Consider the following 17,469-nt stretch of genomic DNA (forward strand, 5'->3'; position numbering starts at 1 on the left):
TCAGACGCATGGGGTTTGTGAGTTAACAGATTTTTTTCAAGTCCAGCCACAAATTCTGAAATGGATTGGATTCTGCCTGGGCAGAACATTGTTTTTAAGCCATTCTGTTGTAGCTTTGGATTTGTGCTTGGGGTTGTTGTCTTGCTGAAAAACAAATTTTCTCCCAAGGTGCAGTTTTTTTGCAGACTGTATCAGGTTTTATTCTTCATGATTTCCCTGGAATTTTCTCCTTCCATTTTAATCTTTACGCTCACAAACCATCCAAGGCCTGTTTCAGAGAAGTTGAAATCAACTATTTATGAAATGAAGAGAATATAACAGAAGAGGGTGGCACGGTGGTGCAATGGTAGTGTTGCTGCCTCGCAGACCAGGGTATGGGGAATGTGAATTCCAAGTCCTCCCTGCATGGAATTTTCCTTTTCTACCTTTGTCCACATGGGTTTCCAGTGCTCCAGTTTCCCCCCCCACCTTCTAAAGACATGCAGATTAGATGACTTGGCGATGCTAAATTGGCCCTGTTGTGTGTTTGGTGTGTGTGTGTTTGTTCGCTCTGTCCAGGGTTTGCTCCTGCCTTGAACCCTGTGCAGGCTGGGATAGGCTCCTGCACACCTCACAGCTCTGGTCTAGATTAAGCGAGTTAGAAACTGACATGACATGATATGGAAATGACAGGAGATAAACAATGAACAATCACAAGTGAAAAAAAGAACCAAATTCTTCCTGAGCCAAGGGGTAGATATTTGAAGTTGACTGAAAAACAAAGCAAAGTTGTTACAGCAAACCAGGATTTAAATATTCAAGAAGCAGGAGTCTAAGTTTCAAATGAATTGCTGGAGGCACCATTAATCTGTGCTGCAGACAGTTCAAAATGTGTTAAACAGGGGCCTACAGTTATGCACTTGGGTACCTTTCAGTGAGGGGCAAGAATTAATGTGGCTCCTAGGGTACTAAGACAGAATAATTTACATTCAGTGGGTTTAAATGGAAGCATGGAGAGGCCTAAAAGAAGATTTGTGGAAACAGAGGAATATTTAAAGAAGTAAAAGAAGACAATTGGTGACATACATGGGTCCAAAAAGAAAAGACAGGAGGGCAGCGTCAGAACACATGCAGAAAAGTGTCAGGTAATCCAAGGGGACATAAATGACAAAGATGAGCACCATGAGGCGCATCAGGTAGCGCTTAAAGAGAGTTGGAAAATCTCTGTGTTGAATTCTGAATTGGGTGTGCTAACAGTTCAGCTTTCCAGAGTAAAACCTTACATTGGAGAAAATAGTGTCTCATAAAAAGGGGGAAAGATGACAGAGGAGAAAGGTTTCTGAACCAGACAGAAATCAAGGGCAGAGGTTTGTAGGATTCTTTACAAAGTAAAATGATAGTGTGGTTTTTATAAAGCGTTTGGCTTATGCCAAGCATGGCATTTAGTCTAATGTTGAAAAAACTTAAGTTTTGTAAGTTGCTGACCATAGGACCTTCTTCCAGCTGACTTCAAAGTCTCTCGTCTGCCTTCTGGAAAATTCCCTGTGTGTGTGTGGTTTTTTTTTTAAAAAAAAAAACATGGCTTTCTCTTTCCCACTCTCTCACAAACTGCATCTGCTGAAGCACATAGGCAGCAGTTGATCTGCACAGTCTCTCTTCTTCTTGCACAATCACTCAGTTTTTGTGGATGGCCTGCTGTAGGCAGTTTTCCATCTGTGTCACACTCTTTCCATTTCTAAATGATTGGTTGTGCGTTTCATGGAGAAGCTTGGAGTGTTTTTTTTGTCTTCAATGTACAGGTTAGGCTACTATATTGACTCACCACAAGTTTGACCTTCCACATACAAGTATTTATTAATGATAAATATCATCTGAAACTTCAGACAGATGATCTCCATTGACCTTCCAATGACTTCCAAAACTCATTGGCTGTACCATTGATGATATGGGTGTGTCACATGGGGACTGAATACTTATGAGATCAATTATTTTGTGTTTTATAAGTAATCATTTTAGACCACTTTCTTTCTATCTATCTATCTATCTATCTATCTATCTATCTATCTATCTATCTATCTATCTATCTATCTATCTATCTATCTATCTATCTATCTATCTATCTATCTATCTATCTATCTATCTATCTGTGTGTGCCAATTTGTCTTTTCTTTTTCTCTTTTTAGCTCGTCAGTTTCCATTTTTTAACAGCCTTGAGGTGTGCTTGGCCAGCAAAACTGAACTAATGATGGACAAATTTAAATGATAAAGAAGAGAATGAGATTACATGGCCAGTGCAAATAATAAGGGCGCTAAGGGGCATTTTCACAGAGTAATTATATATGTACTTGAAAAAGAAAGACTGAACTCACTGCCTAGCAATACAGTCTCTTCTTCACCTCCTAGAATTTTGGAAATGATGTACTTGAGCAGTATGTTTCTGTAACTCCTGAGACGCACTCCTCGTATTCTTGTCCAAAATGTGCAGTGATGGCAATTCAAAGGGGAAGCCTTATCAGACGCTCCCATAAAGTATTCCCATGTCCACCAACTTCTGCTTTACACTCTTTACAGACTTTCCATCATTCACCACTTTCCAAAATTTGATGTCAAATTAGAAATGACAAATGAGGTTTTTTGCATTTTTATAGAAATATGGCAAGCACATTTGCATTGCACAAAGATGACATTTTGCTTAATGCTCCCTTTTTCAGATATTTATATTCTGTTTACACATATCACTGTTGACTAGTGTGTACATTGGTGGATAGGACACTTAAGCAGCAGCTGCTCCCCTTTCACCTGTAATGTTGTTTGAACCCTTGATTTGTCAGTTTTAAAGCCCATAAAATGAAATGAGTCAACGATAATCAAATGAAAAAAGAAGAAAAAAATTACTTTAAATTTAAAAGTGTTTTATAAAAACAAGAGAGGGTCAGGGTACCTCTAGGGTAAGACCCACATAATGAGGACAAAAATAAAGCCGGAAACTACAAAACCAAAGGAAAACGTTTGTCCAGAGATACAGCAACAGGACATACAAGGCAGGCAGTTACCTGGGGACACAGACTAGGAGTGGGACCCCCAAGGGCTTCTGTTTACATAGTTACTAATGTTAAAGACAAATCTGCAGTAACCCATCCTTAAAGTATACAACACAATCGGAAAAACCCCTAAGTGGGGCTCCAATCATCATTGTGGGAGTGCGATCAACGTTACTTTTCATAAAGCAAAATTTGAATTGATTAATTTTCTTTAGACAATTCGGCCATACAATGCCTAGTCTATCTATCTATCTATCTATCTATCTATCTATCTATCTATCTATCTATCTATCTATCTATCTATCTATCTATCTATCTATCTATCTACTTTATATATAGTATTGGTTGGCATACATGGATTGGCATCCCGGCCAGAATTGTAAAAGGATCCTTACCAGGCTGGGAGGCCAGTATAATGGAAGGACTGGGGGAGATGAACACCATGAAATAGTTTCTCCCCCTATATGCTAGGTAGCAGTCCCCTTGGATTAGGATCCACACGTAGATGCCTGCAGGACATGCTGGGACCTGTTGCTCCTTCATGCAGCTCTGTTGGGTGTGGACCATCAGGGGACGATGAGGGGATTAAAACTCCCTCCCTTCTTGGACTTCAAGTGACATGGAAGTTCTTCCATTGGGCTATGCCCTAGCACCACAGGTAGTCCTGAGTCCAAGATAAAAGGAGCTGCACTGGCAAATCTGGGTTGGGTGTAAGGTGACAAAGGAGTGGAAGGAGAAATAGAAAAGGAACTGTGTTGATTTATATCATTCTTGCAGCTTTTTTTACAAAGCATTTGATATAAATAAACTTTTAATTCTTTACTAGAACTGGTGTCTATAAATTTGTGTCTGAGATTTGCTGTTCTGCAACATCCCTTACTGGCCATATATACAGTATACTGTATATATATATATATATATATATATATTATATATATTTTATATATATATATAATATATAATATCTCTTTATATAATCTTCATTTGGGTCTTGATCTTTGTTTGTCCACGAATGAATTAGAAGCAGCACTAGATGGCAGTAGAGAGACAGCTAAAACAGAGGCATTGCATTAAGAATCTCCTCCAGACTTATACTACTGAAGACTGTAGTACTCCAGTCACACCTCAAAACACAGACATTCCAACTAAATAAATTGTTGTGCTTTAAATTAACTAAAGAAATCTTCATTAGATCTTGATCTTTGTCCGCGAATTCCATGCATGTGTAGACCACCTTCCAGTTTAGTACGTTGTTGTTACTCATGGATGTCAACAATGTGCCGGAATAACGAAAGGGGTGGTGGACAGTGTTACGCTGGTTAGCTCAAGAGGCCTGGTTAAAGAATGAGATTGTCGAAGATAAATGGTATGTGCCTACGTAACATATGAATGAAAGAAAGACAGTGGGTAAAATGAATGACAACGTAACAGCACGTTCCGGAAATTATTATTGTTACATTGTAGCCGGCAAGTGCTGCGCGTCTCATAGTTGTACAGTGCCTTGCTCACATGTCAGTGAAGTGATCCCTATTTATGCTTTAAAGAGCCTGGATACCTATGTGTCCCCCTTTTATAACCATTGCTCCGTGTATATTGCCTTACTCTTTGGATTGCCACAAAGCAACCTGCGAGATTGGAGAAAGGTTGAGAGGAAACGACAGCGTCCTGAAAACGAGACGGTCTGTGAACGGACAGAAGCAGAAATGCTCCTACACCACCACATAATTACTATTCGGACAGTGATTCCGAGTAGGCCGTTCCTATCGAATCAATATCCAAGGGTTTTCTTTTTTAATTTTGTTTCCTTTATAAAAAATCATAATGCTGTGTGACGAAGGGCCCAGTTCACGACTGGCAGCCGTGTTTAAACAGGGAGCCCTTCACAGACAACTTTAACACGCAATAACGTAGTTAGGACATGCTAGTATATATATATATAACATATATATATATATAATATAATATACAGTGGTGTGAAAAACTATTTGCCCCCTTCCTGATTTCCTATTCTTTTGCATGTTTGTCACACAAAATGTTTCTGATCATCAAACACATTTAACCATTAGTCAAATATAACACAAGTAAACACAAAATGCAGTTTTTAAATTATGGTTTTTATTATTTAGGGAGAAAAAAAATCCAAACCTACATGGCCCTGTGTGAAAAAGTAATTGCCCCCTTGTTCAAAAATCACCTAACTGTGGTGTATCACACCTGAGTTCAACTTCCGTAGCCACCCCCAGGCCTGATTACTGCCACACCTGTTTCAATCAAGAAATCCCTTAAATAGGAGCTGCCTGACACAGAGAAGTAGATCAAAAGCACCTCAAAAGCTAGACATCATGCCAAGATCCAAAGAAATTCAGGAACAAATGAGAACAGAAGTAATTGAGATCTATCAGTCTGGTAAAGGTTATAAAGCCATTTCTAAAGCTTTGGGACTCCAGCGAACCACAGTGAGAGCCATTATCCACAAATGGCAAAAACATGGAACAGTGCTGAACCTTCCCAGGAGTTGCCGGCCGACCAAAATTACCCCAAGAGCGCAGAGACGACTCATCCAAGAGGTCACAAAAGACCCCAGGACAATGTCTAAAGAACTGCAGGCCTCACTTGCATCAATTAAGGTCAGTGTTCACGACTCCACCATAAGAAAGAGACTGGGCAAAACGGCCTGCATGGCAGATTTCCAAGACGCAAACCACTGTTAAGCAAAAGAACATTAGGGCTTGTCTCAATTTTGCTAAGAAACATCTCAATGATTGCCAAGACTTTTGGGAAAATACCTTGTGGACTGATGAGACAAAAGTTTAACTTTTTTGGAAGGCAAATGTCCCGTTACATCTGGCGTAAAAGGAACGCAGCATTTCAGAAAAAGAACATCATACCAACAGTAAAATATGGTGGTGGTAGTGTGATGGTCTGGGGTTGTTTTGCTGCTTCAGGACCTGGAAGGCTTGCTGTGATAGATGGAGCCATGAATTCTACTGTCTACCAAAAAATCCTGAAGGAGAATGTCCGGCCATCTGTTCGTCAACTCAAGCTGAAGCCATCTTGGGTGCTGCAACAGGACAATGACCCAAAACACACCAGCAAATCCACCTCTGAATGGCTGAAGAAAAACAAAATTAAGACTTTGGAGTGGCCTAGTCAAAGTCCTGACCTGAATCCAATTGAGATGCTATGGCATGACCTTAAAAAGGCGGTTCATGCTAGAAAACCCTCAAATAAAGCTGAATTACAACAATTCTGCAAAGATGAGTGGGCCAAAATTCCTCCAGAGCGCCGTAAAAGACTCATTGCAAGTTATCGCAAACGCTTGATTGCAGTTATTGCTGCTAAGGGTGGCCCAACCAGTTATTAGGTTCAGGGGGCAATTACTTTTTCACACAGGGCCATGTAGGTTTGGATTTTTTTCTCCCTAAATAATAAAAACCATCATTTAAAAACTGCATTTTGTGTTTACTTGTGCTATATTTGACTAATGGTTAAATGTGTTTGATGATCAGAAACATTTTGTGTGACAAACATGCAAAAGAATAAGAAATCAGGAAGGGGGCAAATAGTTTTACACACCACTGTATATATATATTGTGGCATACAGCCAAGGCCCTTGCCCTGTTGGGACATCTTTACACTGGAAAGATCAGGGGATGGAGCATATCCAGGGCATTACCTCCCCGGAGCACTAGGTGGCAACCCCCCCTGGATTGCAGCAGTGCCTTGGACTCCCACAGGGCTCCATGGGAGCTGAAGTTTGGTGTAGCCCTGTTGGATTCCATGGGTGTCACCAGAGGTTGCTGCAGCTGATGATGAGCCCTTACATGCAGCATTTCCGCCAGACCTGGAAGTGCTGCCAGACTTAGGTCAACGAGCACCTCAGTGTGCCTTGTACAAGGAGCCAGAAGCCACTACTTGGAGAGCCAGAGTTGGGTGGAAGAGGACGAAGCTTGCCAGACACAGAAGGAAAGAAAGGAAAAGATAGTGTTTGGTTTAGTGCTGTACATGTGGGAAACGGTGGAAGGCACTTCCCACGGGAAAAAATAAAAAATTAAAATATGTACATATATACACACACATACATAGGTTACTCACACATAACTGACACATTGCAGAAATACAATAAGAGACTGGCCTAGTAGGGTCTGCCTGTACTTTTAATAAGGAGGCCACACAGTTAACTGGAGAACCCCACCAAATGCCAGTGTGGGCAAATGGTTGCCTCTGAGTGAAACATCAGATATGCTTGACGAGTTCATGGTTGACCAGTTCAAATGCACTGAGGTCATGGAAGATGGAGACATAATCAAGAGAGAGTTAGTTTCCCTCAAACCTAAGAAGGCTGCAGGGAGCTCCCACATGGAACAGATGGCACCCTGTTCAATATTATAGAAGGCGGGCTGACTCAGAGCTGCCCTGGCCTGTCTCACACTTTAATTGTAATCTGGGATTCTAGGTTATAGAAACATCTAGGGATGCCAGATGGAGCTCTGCTAAAACTGCCCCAAGACATTCAGAGGGCATTCCTGATTATGGAAGTGGTGTTAGTGCAGCCAGTGATTTGTGTAAAAAGACTGTGAGGTGAGCAGGGAATGCTTTATATTTGATGCTTCTGGCACTGTGTTTCAAAGTAAGCAAGTAGATGAGCAAACCTACATGGCAGCCAGGGATGTAAAGTGTGGTAGCCAGCCCTTAAGGTAGTTACAATTCTGTCTGAGCCTTTCAGCTCTCCCGTTCTGTCTTACCAGTTTGTGTGTTTGTGGTGAACAAATCATTGCTTTTAATTTATTTTTGTTTTTCAATGCTTGTTGCTCAGAATTAGGTCGGCACACTGAGATGCGATTTACAGTATACATTAATATATAAATTATCGGCCACATGATTTGAATAAGTGAAAGGTAAACAAGCAGTTTTTGACAGGAAAACAAATATGTGCATAATAATATGTGACCAGGTAATCTTCTTTTAAACTAAACTGAAGTTATTAAAGTGTTAGATAAGTCTAAATCCTTGAATGACACAGTTGTTAGTTTTGTTGACTCACAGCACCATGGATCCAGTTTTGGATAAATGACGCCTTAAATAATCCATTAATTAATGGTAATGACATCTTACGTAATTCTCTTTTGTTGTTGTTTATGTCTGCTTCTCTGTTTAATGTTAATATTGAATGAAACAAATGCAGGTGCTGTTCAGCAGTCCCTGGTGAACTCAGCTATGAACAAGTAAGAAAATGTCTGCATGGCGCAACACTCAGGTCCGTCCATAGACTTGGTTAGTTGGAATACATTTTCTAGTCACTATAGCAAAGAGTTTGTTATTACAATTTGGTTTACAATGCATTTTTGTAACAGTGAGTCACAATTAAAAATAACTAAAAATACAATATAATTCCCTGGACTAATAGTGTACATAAAATATATTTTAACAGTATTTTAGAACTTCACAGACAGCAGATTCCAACTCAAATGATGAAAAATTTCATGTGCTGCTGGAGTTGGAGGGTATGTTTGTTTATTGTAGTTCATGTTTCTTAAACATAAAATTTGTCAAAAAATATACCCCCACCTTCCAGAATCCTGCCCTTTGTATTGGTGACAGGTCCATCTCTTTACAGAAATGAGCTGGTCAGGGCGTTAGGACGCTTGGTACTTCTTACACCGCCCACCTGGACTTTTCACACTTCTGCCATCCAAGAGAAGATACTACAGCATCAGAGCCAGATCTTCCAGGCTGCAGGATAGTTTTTACCCCCAAGCTGTCCGACTCTTTAACACCATGCTGCCCCCTGGGATCTTCCACAATGCCTCAACCACCTCTAAAAACAGAACTTTTATTCATGCAAGCTGCTTTCCTGCAAAGACTAGTGTGCATGTAGAAAAGAACTGAAAATCTGATACTGACCTTTAAGTATTTTGCACACTGCACTTTGACATTCTTTGATATCCTTCTGCTGTGAATCATTCTGACCTGTCATTGCTAACACGTCTTAAACAACTATTATCATACACTGAAAATTTCTGTATTATCTATTATTCATTTATTATATTAGATATTTATTGACTATATTTATGTATTTAGATTGCATAATACCATAAATGTTCATATTGCTTACTACATGTCAATATTGCTGCTACTTCTTTGTCTTGTCTTTGCACAATGCCTTGTCTTGCTTGTGTTTTAATTTTAAATCTTAATTTTAATTTAAATTCTATATTAAATTTAAATTTTTTATTTACACTTCATGTTGTTACACTGTGGACCCTGAGCTTCACAATTTCATCTATCTGTATACTTCTATATGGTTGAGATGACAATAAAGTTCGCTTTGACTTTGATATTTAGAATGACTATGAACTTAAAACCTGGACATGAATAAATGGAATATTCTTCTTTCTTTTTCTGTCTTTCCCTGTCCTTCCCATCCTCTTTATAAATTTCCCTGCTTATTATCTCCAAATTTTAAGCCAGTATCATGTCCATATGCAAGTCTGTGTTAGGTTGTCTACCCTTATTATCACTCTGGCAGTGTGACATCCATTCTTCTCCTTCCTTCTCATGGAAAGCTATCCTCCACAATCTCTTTGGTTTACCGACAAAAGCGCGATAGACATATGTGCCCCCGACAAACCCGCGACGGACAAATGAGCGCCGACAAACCCGCTAACTGGTTTTCGACAATTGCACGACGACAAAATCGCGAGAGAGGCCAAGACAGTGGGACGCGTACGTGTGCATTATGTACACATTATGTGCTAGGTTATAACTGTTATAACTGCTGATGGCATGCCGCAAACAAATAACTCAGTCGAGGGTTGGCATAACGCGTCGTATACAAAGCGGAATTACCAGCAGTCAGGCAGCCAGCAAGTCTAAATACGCTCAACTATCAAGACGTCTTGCAATTCTTCCTACATATGCAGGACGTGATCTTAAGGACTATCTGCGTGCCGTGCTGATGGCATACCGCGTCTCATAATATGGACTTCTAAAATAAACATTATTATATATGCTTTAAACTAGTCATTCATATTTAATTAAACTTTTGTGATTTTGTCTGCGCGATTTTGACGCTGCGTTTTAATCTGCTCTATTTTGTCGCCGCGCATATGTCTATCGTACAAATGTCGGGTCACATCTCTCAGCACAAGTAATTTAAATATGTACATTGCCTGTACCTCACCCCTCAATAATATTATGTTATGCACATAGCTGCTGATCCCATCTGTCACCTATGTCCTTTGGTTCCGACCCGCACAGTCCCTGGTACTTTTCTGTATATGTTTTTGGTCTGCCCTCAGGTTTTTGTGTTTTGGACAAATGTTTCCAATTGCCTATCCAATATTGTTTCTATTAATATTCCCCTTTTGCCTCCTATACTGTATTTCATCTTCTGGACCTCTCTTCTCGTATCTTAACCTCTATCCAGCGGAGGTTATTCTGTCTGGGTCCCATTTCCGCTAAACTAATCTTTGCCTCTCACTGGAAATCTCCAGACTGTCTTTCTGTGTAAACCTCTGGAAATCCTCCTTCTATAATCTAACCTTACTTGAACATTTGGTGGCACAGATCAATGGATCATCTGGCTTCAATGTACAGAAGTGGCAAGTTGTTCTGTGCTTAGTTTGGAGCAACATAGCGAGAGGTCTGTGTCATGCCCCTGACCTTAATCTTTAATTTCCCCTTTTCTATTTCCTTTTTCTCTGTTAGGCCTTGCTATATCTGTCTGGACTCTCTCATAGGTCTACGCAGGTATCATTAACTTTAGTGCTATATGGACCCCATTTTCTTTAATTACAGGCCAATTTTTTGGGAGTTTGGGCACTGCAGGGTTGTCGTTGCCTTCTATGATTACAATTACTTTTTTCTATGATTTCTAAATGTTTTACTGCTTATTAAATTTAAAATATAATAGTGTAACATTGTGCTGCTATGATGATAAATTACAGAGTCACATAAATATTGAGTCATTATAATCATTAGTGAATGTACCCGAACATCATGTTACTTATCTGCTTTGACTTCGAGAGAAGTGAGCAAAATGGGCGCTGGCCGGGGGCCTCAGGAACATACAGGAGGAGCCCACAATGCTTCTGATGCCTATGTACTGTATGTTTCTGTTTTGCTATCAAAACTGGGGCCCTAGCACATTACTTTGCCCAGGGGCCTATGATGCTGTATAGCCGTCCTTGAACTGAGGTTTGTTCAAGGTGCCATGCAGCCACAGAGTAAATGGAGCAGAGGCAGAAGTCAGACTGTTAGCATAAAACAAGTCCTACCCTTATATTCTGGTGCGCTAATGGACAATGATGAAAAAATAAATATTATTACTGCAGTATTGAATACATAAAGAATATCATTATTAGTGAATTAAATAAATAAATACACATCAGACATTGTACCTTTCTTTGTATAATAACACATGTTTACTCCCACCCTGAACTGTGTCCAGCAGCAAGGTATACTTGCTTTAGCACCCACCACTGCAGGTGTTTCACTGCTTTGCTGTCAGGGCTGGTTGTCAAATGAATTAAAGAAAAAAATTAAAATTATTCAAGTTGAAGCAACCACTCACACCTGTTGAAACAGAATACTAACTTGTAGTTGAAGTCACACAGGCGGTTGCACTGCTGTAAGATAGATGAGTTTGCAAACTTGCAAATATCTGAATGAAAATAACCAAACCAAACTCCCTGAAAAATAACTGTGCCAAATTTCAACAAAATCAGTCCCCTGGGAGCTGAGCTGATATATGCAGATAGATGGTCAGACACATATGGCAATTACATGTGAACACACCTAAATGGTATACTTGTACATTGCTGAAGAGAAGGATCAAGAAACAAGAAAGGTCAGGTGATTTGTGATCTAATGCGAGGGTCTTCCCTTGGATCTGTTTGCTCACACGTTGTGGCAGCTTAGTCCTCAACAGATGGAGAGTGGAAAAAAAGGTTCTTCAGTCACCATGCTTTGTGTACTTTGCTGTTGTGCATTGTATTCTGTACTAGGTATTTTACTTGTGTATTTTTTATTTCAGATTGATTATTGCATTTAAACACATTATATTAACATTGTAATGGTTTTAATTTTCTCCTTATCTATACTGAGGCCTTTGACAACACCTATTTTATTATAGTTACACTGTAGAATGCCTGTAATGGTTGGCTGGCCAGTTGATGTAAATTAATGACAAAGAGGGAAAACAAATTTGACTCTTGAATTTATACATGAAGGTCATTATGACATAATATTCTACACACAAGTATTATGTGGGATTTTAGTTCATACTTTGGGGCATTTGTGTCATTAAGCCAAATGCCTACATCTTTAGAGGCTGCCATTCTGATTATTCACGTTCACATTTGCCATTACAGCTTGGAGTTCCAAGATGATTGTGAATTTTGTGTACTTGCCACTCTAAATTTATCAACTGTGAATGGTTGTGGAACTGTGCTGCCGTGTTTCTTGTGCCATGCCCTTGGCATAAGCTCTGGCACTGGATGGAAAAAGCAAGTACAATAAATTGATTACTAGATAGATATTCCTTTAACAGGCCTATTACAAACAACAACTCAAAGTTGTCAAAAAAAATCAAGTTCCTTTCAGATTACTGTCTAATGATAGCAAATTTTGTTTATCCAGTCAGAAAACAACAAGAAGAAAACGTTGCCGTGTCCTTTACATTGGTGAGCTGCTTAAATTTAAAACTAAAGTGTTCCAAAGGCCCACTCCCTGAACTGAAATATTCAGGTCAGGTAACTCAGAGTTCAGACAGAAAACAATTTGCTTTTGTGAAGTCATTTCCAGTAATTACTCAGGAATGAATCACAGTAAATAAATCAATCTAAATGAATTCGAACAATGCCAAAACAATTGGGTGAGTTCATTTGAGCTGATTGGCCATACCCTGCCTTGGCACTCTATCATTTATAATATGCTCTTGTAATAAACCGGTTCTGTTTTATGCATGTGTTTCAGAGTGTGCACTCTCATAAATTGCTTTTTAAGGCATATCCATAAAGATACACAAATATGTAAGAATATAGTAACAGGAGAGAGTGTCCTTATAATATTTCACCATATCTGGAATAATCCAAATGTAGGTACAAATGTCAAATGTGGTTATGTTAATACAAACAATGTAAAAATGAATAAATAATAATAATACCAAAGTCCAGAAGATAAACTCCTGCCCTGGAGCCCTTTACTATTAGGGAGGATGGCTCTTCCAAATGCTTTGCAGTATCATATTAATACACCGCCATCCCAATTTATGCCTACTCCTAATGTGAGTAATTCTTGAGAACCCCTGATCTACATATAAATATTGCAGGTTCAACTGATGCTTTTTAAGAATTAAATAGTAAGTAAAACTTAAAAAGGGCATAAGCTTGGTTGGGAACATGGCTTCTTCCTGCCCTGCTTTAATGTTGGAACGAAGGACCACCATGTGAAAAACCTGGACAAACTGACAGTTTTGTAAAATCCACTTGGATTGTTGGATATGTACCTTAAAAGAGAACATTTCCACTCAGTTGGCGTAGTGGCAGCACTGCTGACTTGCAGTAAGGAGATCATGGGTTCGTGTCCTGGGTCCTCCCTGCGTGGTAGCATTTTGGGTAGTAAGAAAAACGCTGTATAAATGGAAAGACATGCTGGGTGCCTTAAAATGGGCAACATACTATACCCTCCACACCTCACAGTTCCCACCTAATAGGTTGACCTCCTACCCTCAAAAACATTATGGTCTCAGCTGTTCCAATTTAGGAAAGTATTTAAATCTCTTGCATGTCCAGCACCCCTTGTCTTCACCCTAGATGCCATATTGTGTGCAAACCAGTAATCTCTTTAAAATTCTATCAGTGTGTTACTTTCTCTCTTAATCTCTTGTGCTCATCTGTTTTATATTCTGGGCACTCACTACATATGAAGGGGCTACCACCCCCTTGGTGTTGTGCCTTCGGCAGCTAAGACACACTATCATTGCCATTGTGGAGGTTTCATTTGTACTTGAGGCTACTGCCTGACTTTTTCCATCATGTGCCATTCCAACGCAACTATTGGCCCTGACAGTTCTTTGCCAAGTGGGTAACCCTTCACATTATACTTATATATTCTATAATCTATACACTGCATGTATATTATATAATTCATTTCTGCAAATATTATCTAAATCTGTATATTCAGATGAAATAAAAAAAAAAAACAAGCACTGAACTAACACTTGCACAAGATGTAAAGTATAGAATAATACTTGGCAAATTCACAAATTGACTGAAAACAAGCAAAATGTATACTATAATTGGAGTTTTATTAAATATACGGGCACTTACATCTATTCCAATGAAATGCTTTGAACATTTGGTGAAAAACATGTTAATGACAGAGGCAAAGTCTTTTCAAGACAACAATCAATGTGCTTATTGCGCAAACAGAAGTGTGTAAGATGCTCTGCTTGTTATCTTACATCAAATCTACACCTTTCTTGATCAGCCGGGTTCATATTTTTGGATTTTTTCTTCAGCGTTCAATACTATACAGCCCCATATACTGATTGGGAAATTGAACAGTATGAATGTAAACCCATTTATTACACAATGGATTCAGAACTTTCTTTTAAACCGTTCACAGACAGTTAAAGTTCAGGACACTTTTTCAATAATCATTCATTCAAACACAGGAAGTCTGCAGGGGTGTGTCTTATTACCATTACTTTTTGCTCTGTACGCAAGTGACCTGAGACAGAACAATGACCACTGCTCCATTATCAAGTATGTAGATGACACAATGCTCATAGGATGCATATCTGGGGAGGATTAAAGCCACTATCTAAATCAAGTGGACTGGATGGTAAACTGGTGCAATAAAAACTTTCTCACTCTGAATGTAAAAAAGACCAAAGAAATGATATTTGATTTTTAAGAGACAGAGATCTGTATGTTCACCTATTGTAGTTCTGGGAGAGGAGGTAGAAACAGTGACTGAATATACTGTAAATACTTAGGAACTTACCTAGATAACAATCTTAACTGGAATACAAATACAAAAAATGTATTCTCTAAATGCAACCAGTGCTTATTTCTCCTCCATAAACTCAAACTATTTAGAGTAGACAAGGACCTCATGTTGTCCTTCTATCGCAGTCTGATCCAGTCTGTGATCACTTTCATTTTCATTGTCTGGTTTAATAGTCTGACAAACCAAAACTCCAAAAAGCTCCAGCAGATTACAAAGTATGCAGCTAAAGTTATTGGGGCTGATGTACAGTAGATGATTTGACTAGTGTATGGCAGAGGGCAGGCAATGTTAAAGAAACTGGAAATCATCTCAACTGATGACAGTCATCCATTACATGTAGAACTAAAGTTCAGTAAATCAGGAGGGACAGTCGCTTTGAAAACCCACAAATCGTTCCACAAACTCCTTTCTTCCTAGTGCCATACGTCATTTCAATAAAAAATATCGGAGATAATGATTAAGGTTTTGATATATATCCTGTAACCTTTTTTTGGTGTAAATATGTATTATCTAACTGCTTTACCTTAACCTTTCTTGTTTCTATTTGTCTGTTTTATCTCATTCTGTCTGTTATTAGATGCAACCCAGAAGGCAAATTTCATGTTTTCTTGTGTAAACATGACTAAATAAAGAAACCTTAAACCTTAACCTTAAAATGTAAACTTTTCAAACAGAAAACTTCTTTTTTTAAAGAAATAGCAAGTGTACTTCTAACTAATTTTGTGCTGGTCTATCAAAATGCTTGTTGACACTCAGCTTTTTCCAAAATTCAATAGTACAGTACATTTCTCAAACCAGTAAAAGTACAAGTTTTTATTCACTCGCTCATTCACTCATTTGTACACTTATGGTACCAATGCCACTGTCAAGCACACACAGTACAAGATAATGGCTTCTTCACGTCCTGCTTTAATGTTTGCATTGACTCGCCAAAAAAGGTTCATTGGCACAGCTCTCTAGGCAATATATATTAGAGGTAGGCTCTCTTATTGTATACCATTAACATACAAGGCTGTACTCACAGACATTACCTTTAAGACACTTACACACCAACAGCATAGTGAGCAAAAACAGAAAATGGACAAAAGGGTGCAGGCCTCAAAAATACTATAAGAGCCAAATGAGGGAGGACCTTCACTGGTCAACCTCAAAAACAGGCCCACCCATGGGAGGAGTCTGATATTTAGGCTGGGGGGTGGGGCAGATGAACAATGAAAAATAATTCAATTTTTAGAGTCACAACTGTACTGTTATATATTTGCATTACATCCAATACCAAATATAGCTTCTTGGACTACGATTGTTTTCAATAATGGATGCTGTCATTGCCTGGTGGCTTTGTTCACAAGAGAATTTAATACTGAAAACATTTAAAGTATATATCCTAAAAAAAAGTATGTACAGTCTGCCTTTTGTATCTGTGGATTCAATCAACTGCAGTCAGAAAATATTAAAAAAATAAAAAATAAATAAAAATCCATAAAGTTCCAAAAAGCAAAACTTGAACTTACCATGTGCCGAGCACTATGCTGAATCCACATGAATGAAGTGATGTGTTGGGATACCCTGTGGTTGCCTCCTGGAATCTCATAGATCCACAATGCCTCTGGATCAGTCATTGTTTGAACATTGTTCACCTTGCTTCTCTATCGTTCGCTATTTGTGCTGTGTATATGTGTGTAATTATCATTTTCTGATAGTATTCAAAACCCATTCACAATGTATTCAGCACAACTTATACATTTTGAGTATTCAATACGAATGCAAATTTAAATCCCCCAAGGTATATTCCGTATTCAGTAACTAAATACCTTTTTAGAGTATTCTACCAACCACTGTTAATTGAAAATGTGCATTTAGGAACTTAGTTACCTGATTTTGAAAGTTGGAGCATTTTCTGTTATTTATTAGCTTCATCAAAGAGACAGGTATTACATTTTTATTTCTTGAAATATTTTGTAAAAGGGATGTGTGTGACGTTTGGTCGAGATTTGCTCACACCAGCAGGCCACTCTTTGTAATGGCAGGCATAAGCACCTGGCATGTGTGCTCTACGGTTTCAATTACTCATGCTTACAACTTTTCCAACAAGAATGGCTATAGGATGTACAAAAGATGAAAATACTGTATACCAAATATAAAACTTGAAATAACCTCTCTCAAGTTACATCTGAAACAGAAAACTAATCTTTAATTGATATTATACAAATTTTTTCTTGTTTTAAGGATAGACAACATGCAAGAGAGAGTCACTTTGGGCAGGCAGGAGCCTATCCCTGTAAGCAACAGGCACATGCTGAGCAACCATTGGACAGAGTGCTAGCCAATCACCTAACCTGCATGTGTTTGGACTGTGGGAGAAAAACATGAGTAATCCTAAGTGGAGCCACATGGAAATTTTCATGCAGGTGCACCTGTGACATGATCATTG

This window comes from Polypterus senegalus, chromosome 9, assembly GCF_016835505.1.
Source record: "Polypterus senegalus isolate Bchr_013 chromosome 9, ASM1683550v1, whole genome shotgun sequence".
Lineage (NCBI taxonomy): Eukaryota > Metazoa > Chordata > Cladistia > Polypteriformes > Polypteridae > Polypterus > Polypterus senegalus.